The following is a 6,826-nucleotide window of genomic DNA, read 5'->3' on the forward strand; positions in this document are numbered from 1 at the left end:
AAAAGTTCATCTTGTCTGTTAATTCTTGGAAACAAAATATCAGGGGTGAAACATGTTTTCAAAATGCTTTTAGCATTTTATTTTATTTATAAAAGACAGTGAAATCAATTATATATTTGATTTCAAATATTACAGATTTTTAGAAAATGTTGAAAACTTTATATTTGTTTGGAAATATTCCAAAAAGCACCCCAATATTACTTCCACTATTTTAGAATAGTTTGGAGCCAAAAATAAAAATGAAACACAGTCAGAAAAGATAAAACAGAAACTGAAAAATAAAGAAAAATGAAAAAGGGTTACCTGACGCTCAGGCCCAACCCAGCTCCTCCCCTCCTGTCGTCTACCTCATACGAGTCGGCACGAGGAGGTGGCCGCCGCTCCCTCCGGCGCGGCCATGCGCCTGCGTTCCTCCCTGATCGCCGCATCCCGCTGGCGAGGAGGAGATAACCCTCCCGAATCCATTCCCGTCCTCATCCTCTCCCTATTCGCGCTCTCTCCCCTCTCCCTCTAGGACGTCATTAGAACCCGAGATAGAGCTCGAGCTAGCCATCGTCTCCGGCCACCGGAAGTCTCCCCGAACACGATGTTCGCTCCGCCTCATCGAGCTGGTCGTCCCTGCCAAAGGAGAAGAGCCCCCGATCCCTGCATCGTCCTAACGCCATCGTCTTCCTCCTCGAATCCCCGAAGCTCGCCGCCGTCGTTCTCCCTCCTCAGGCAGTCCCCGAGCACGCTATCGACGTCCCTGCACTCCCCGTGAGCCCAGGATGCTTTCCCCCTCGTTTTCCCTCTCGATCCCAAGCTCTAGGCCCAGATTCACCGGAGCCCGACGAGGACCGCCACTGTAGCTCGTCACCGGTGACCCTACGGTAAACGGTTGGTCCATCCAAGGCCTTCAACAGCTCCAGCTCATCGCGTAGATGCTCTAGGAGCCCAACCCCGCGAGTTTTGCACTCGATTTCGATGACCTCGACGATGGCCGAGCTCCGGCAGCCGCCAAGCTCATCGCCGGCGTTGATTCTGGTCATCTCAGTCCCCGAGGCTTGCTCCATCTTGCTCGCGGTCGAGTGCCCGATCGTTTGAACCCCTCCACCGCTCGTTTGGTCGCCGGAAGCAGAATCTCGACGCCCTCCGCCGTTCTCGTGGTCGCCGGAGCCTTGTCGTCGGTGGGTTTGACCCCATCGCCGGTAGGGTTGACTCCCCTGAGTCTCTGGCAAGTGGGGCCAACCTCCTAACTAATTAAGTTTAGTCAAAATAAAAATAAAAATCATATTAAAAGTTAAACAGACACTGACAAGTGGGTCCAACCCTGTTAAATACCTAATTAAGTTTAAACTTAACTAATTTCTGGCGAGAGTCACTGACCAGTGGGTCCCACTGGTCAGGTTTGACTTTCAAACGGCGAGCTGACCTACTGATGTCATGCTGATACAATAAATTCAATTCTGGATTTAAAATAATTCCAGAATAATTGCAAAACTTTGGAAATTCATAGAAATTTGATTATAACTCCAAATTTGACAAATAATATATGCAAATTGATGAGAAAAAATCAATGAACACAATGGTGCTACTTCCATGCATGAAAAATAAAGTTATGAAACATCATCACGTCAAATCAATTAAATGATTAAGATAAATATGCTATTTCAAATAATAATTGAATTTGGATTTCAAACCAGATACAAACTAAGGTTTTACCAACCACACTGAATCATATCACCCTTCATTTCATGCCATGATCATGCATCATGATTGTTGCATATGATTGCTATTAATTGAATGTTGTTATTCCGGTAGGCCCCGCCCCTCCGGATACGACTGAATATCCGACTGACGGATATTATCCCTCTGCTCAGCAACAAGGCAAGCACCCTTTTGATCATCCCGATATCATCCCATGTTCTTACTCCTGATCCCACTTAATGCTTTAGGAAAAAATATTTCAATTACTTTACTTCGGTAGTTGAACCTATTCCTTTGCATGACCTGTCATTGTCACAGTAAATAGCCAAACCATGCAACCTAGCATACCTGGTAGATGCTTGAGCTGTGATGTGTTTATACCTGCTATGCTTGCTATGCCTAGAGTTGACTCAAGTCTGTTTCATCTGGGTGATGCACGGGAATGGATGAATGTGTTCTAGTGACAAGGAACAAGCGTGGAACCTGATTTGGCAAAGGTACCGATGAAAGGCTATGTAGGAGTACATGGCGGGTTTTTTCATTGGAACCGTCCTTAGGAACTATGTTCCGTGTATGTAATCCAAGACTAGATAATACCACACATTGGGATACTTAATTGACCCTCTCGACTTATTAATCGCCTAGTTCTCGGTCCAGGAGTTGCAAGTAGTTTCTGGTGTTTGTAGTCATGCTGGAGGCCGTGCATAGTGTTGACCTTAGACATGGGCTATGATGTGGTAGGCAGTGGCACGGTGTACCAAGTGGCACCCGGATGGTGGGCTTGGGAACCCTGTGCACATCGTTTGGGGCCGTGCCGGAAACCTCGGCCGGACTTCCGTGCGGGTTACTCTCAAATAGGCGATAAACCTGGACTAGGTATTAGCGTGGTTAACGGTCGTGGCCGACTCCCTCGCTGGGCTTCCGCTTCAAGGTTGTCGAGGTGCATGATGTGTACATGGCGATAAGTGGCGAGAGTTGATACGTCTCCAACGTATCTATATTTTCTGATGGTTTCATGCTATTATCTTGTCAAACTTTGGATGTTTTGTATGCCTTTTATATATTTTTTGGGACTAACTTATTAACTCAGTGCCAAGTGCCAGTTCCTGTTTTTTCCATGTTTTTGACCCCTTTCAGAGGAGGATTTTAAACGGAGTCCAAACGGAATGAAACTTCCAAAAACATTTCTTCCGAAACAGAAAAAGATCGGGAAGCCTGAGAATCACGGCAGGAGGTCACCAGGGACCCCACAAGCCCCCTAGCCGCGGCCAGGGGGGCCCGCGCCTCCCAGGCTTGTGGGCTCCCTGGGCCTCCTCTGCCCTAGGTCTTTCGCCTATAAATTCCCTAAAATCCTAGAAAAATCAGGAGATCATCGAAAGTACTTTTCCGCCGCCGCAAGCTTCTGTCTCCGCAAGATCCCATCTGGGGCACGTTCTGGTGCCCTGCCGGAGGGGGGATTCGGATACGGAGGGCTTCTTCATCAACACCATGAACTCTCCGATGATGCGTGAGTAGTTCACCATAGACCTACGGGACCATAGCTAGTAGCTAGATGGCTTCTTCTCTCTCTTGTATCTTCAATACAAAGTTCTCCATGATCTTCATGGAGATCTATCCGATGTAATCTTCTTTTGCGGTGTGTTTGCCGAGATTCGATGAATTGTGGATTTATGATCAGATTATCTATGAATCTTATTTGAGTTTCTTCTGATCCCTCTTATGCATGATTTCATATCCTTGTAATTCTCTTCGAGTTGTGGGTTTTGTTTGGCCAACTAGATCTATGATTCTTGCAATGGGAGAAGTGCTTGGTTTTGGGTTCATACCGTGCGGTGACCTCACCCAGTGACAGAAGGGGTAGCAAGGCACGCATCATGTTGTTGCCATCAAGGGTAAAAAGATGGGGTTTTCATCATTGGTTTGAGATTATCCCTCTACATCATGTCATCTTGCTTAAAGCGTTGACTCAAGTCTGTTTCATCTGGGTGATGAATAGGAATGGATGAATGTGTTCTAGTGACAAGGAATAAGTGTGGAACCTGATTTGGTAAAGGTACCGATGAAAGGCTATGTAGGAGTACATGGCGAGTTGTTTCATTGGAACCGTCCTTAGGAACTGAGTTTCATGTATGTAACCCAAGACTAGATACAACCACACGTTGGGATACTTAATTGACCCTCTCGACTTATTAATCGCCTAGTACTCGGTCCAGGAGTTGCGAGTAGTTTCTGGTGTTTGTAGTCATGCTGGAGGCCGTGCATAGTGCTGACCTTAGAGGTGGGCTATGATGCGGTAGGAAGTGGCACGGTGTACCAAGTGGCACCCGGATGGTGGGCTTGGGATCCCTGCGCACCTCGTTTGGGGCCGTGCCGGAAACCTTGGCCGGACTTCCGTGCGGGTTACTCTCAAATAGGCGATAAACCTGGACTAGGTATTAGCGTGGTTAGCGGTCGTGGCCGACTCCCTCGCTGGGCTTCCGCTTGAAGGTTGCCGAGGTGCATGACGTGTACATGGCAATAAGTGGCGAGAGCGTGTGTGAAGAACTACACCCCTGCAGGGTTATGATCTATTCGAATAGACGCGTCCGCGGATATGGACTACTTGGAGACATATGTTGTTCATAGATAACTTTAATGGCTACTCATAAAAGTATCAAGATAAGTGTGAGTGTCATGGGTGGCATTTCCGTAGGAAGACGGGAATGATTCCATGATGGTGTATTGTTGTGGAGTTAGTGGACTCGTGTGCGAGAAATCAAAGTTGTTAAAACTATTTAACATTGTAGTTTAGCCTAGCCAAGAGTCAAAGCTGGCTTGCTGCATGAAACACCACAACCCCCTTTATTGATACCTAAGCATAAGTAGATAGATTTGTTCTAAAGTCTTGCTGAGTACTCTTGTACTCATGTTTGCTTAATAATCATTGCAGAGGATACCCACGAGCCAACAAGTGGGTTCTTTCTAGACATCGATGATGACGAGTAGCTGGTGTCCCAGCTACGACCTGGCCCCTTCCAGAAGGGATCTGTAGATAGTCAGGCTTTATGCCTTATCCTTTCATATGTCTGTACTCAGACAACTTTATGCTTCCGTTGGTTTGTATGACTTTGATTGTATGACTTTGAGTATCGGGTCGTGTGACCCCTGCTTGTATGAACATATTATGCAAGACTCTTCCTAGTCTTCCAAATAAATATCGTGATGTTGTATGGTTATGTTGTGATGCCATTGTTGTATCTATGCATGTCTAGTATGTCATGCGTACGTGTGATGCACTATGATATGTATGGGATTCGACACGTAGTCGTATGCCTTAGTAGCTCTCTATACAGAGAAATGCCCCTTTGTCATTCCATCGAGCCTTGGTAGTTCGCAACTGCTCCGGACACATTGGTTGACCGGCATGTATCCTTCTTAGTTGTTGTGTCTGTCCCTTCAGGGAAATGTCACGCGGTGTAATAGAGTCCTTGTAGCTTGCTACGACTCGTCTACACTCGCTGTTGACGGACACCTGCTCTGCTGGGTTATCTATGCGTGTCTCTGTACAGTCGAGCCACTTGAGTTTATGACTAGATATGTCGACCCGGGTTCGTTGACATTGGAATGCTAGCGACAATAATGCATACGTGAGTCAAAAGGCACAAACGGTCCCGGCTAAGGTAAGGTGGCAGCCGTGGGGATAACCGTGCGTGAGACCGCAAAGGGATGGAATGTGTTACAGGCTGGATTCCTATGGCTTAGGATTGGGGTCCCGACATTCAGATAGTCATAAAGTGCTGATGTAATGGATCCACCGTATCCCAGGGTATATCAAAACCAATTTTAATTAAGAATGATTTGAAATTTCGTAGTGAGCACAAAGCAACATATAGCATGTGACAACAAAGTATAAATCTTTTCCCATGCATTGGCATGTCATAAAAGAACAATTCATTCACACAAATAAAGGCCAATACATAGCATAAGTAGTTTCCTGCAATTTTATCGTGCTGGAAACATGAAGAGGTGGAGATGTTGTTCCTCTCTCATAATAATCGCAAGTAGGAGAAGCAAGTACATGCATATTATATCCATCAAAATCATCGTGTGTAATGGTAAAATGCAACCCATCAATAGAATCCTTAATAAGAGAAAACTTCTCCGAAATAGTGTAGTTGGGAGAATTCAAAAATATAATCGGACTATCATGTGTGGGTGCAATAGCAACAATTTCATGCTTATAGCAAGTTCATCTCCATAAGAATAATTCATATGGGCATCATGGCCACAAGATAGCAAGCATCAATTTCATCAAATAGGGACATTTCAAAAGAATCAACTGGATCATAGCAGTCAACATAGCATTCATCCTTCGATATGTGCGAGGGGTAATTAAACAATGTAAGGGTCGAAGAGTTATTCTCATTAGAAGGTGGGCACAGATAGCTAATCCGCTCTTCCTCCTTTTGTTCTTCACTCTCCTCATCATCTTTTTCATCCAATGAGCTCATCGTTTCAGCAATTTCTTCTTTCATAGATTCCTGCGAAATATTATTCTCTTCCAAGGAAGCAGTCATTCTTTCAATAAATTCTTTAACATAAGCATTAGAAGCATAATTTTCATAGCAATATTTAAGTATGGAAAAAAATTCAGATTCGTAAAGAGTAGCATCATACTTTTCAATCAAAGAAGCAATTTCATAAGCACCCTTAAAAGCAACAAATTCTTCAATTTGTTCAACATCATACTAACTATAAACACCTTTAACATAAGAAGAGAAGATTTCATTATCACTAAACTCACATTGGTAGGAAAGGTGTTTCTTAGGGTCTTCAGAACAACAAATAGAATCATATATTTCACATAAATTCCAAGCATCGAAATGCAAAGTAATAGTATGATGCCATAAAAGTTTCCCTTTTTGAGATAACTGGTGTCGCACATAATAAGCATGCTCATCTAATTATTTGACCTGAACTAAACTAGTTGGGGTTTCAGCACGAGCACATACGGATCGAAGATGATCCACGTAAAAAGCTTCAGTAGTATGATAGATTTTGGGTGGTTCTTCAACCATTGGTTCGGTAGGTACAACTAATTTGTTTGGTATTTCACGTTTCCTACCCATAACTAAATATAGAAAACAAGAACAAAATAAAA

Source organism: Hordeum vulgare, chromosome 6H, assembly GCF_904849725.1.
Source record: "Hordeum vulgare subsp. vulgare chromosome 6H, MorexV3_pseudomolecules_assembly, whole genome shotgun sequence".
Taxonomy (NCBI): domain Eukaryota; kingdom Viridiplantae; phylum Streptophyta; class Magnoliopsida; order Poales; family Poaceae; genus Hordeum; species Hordeum vulgare.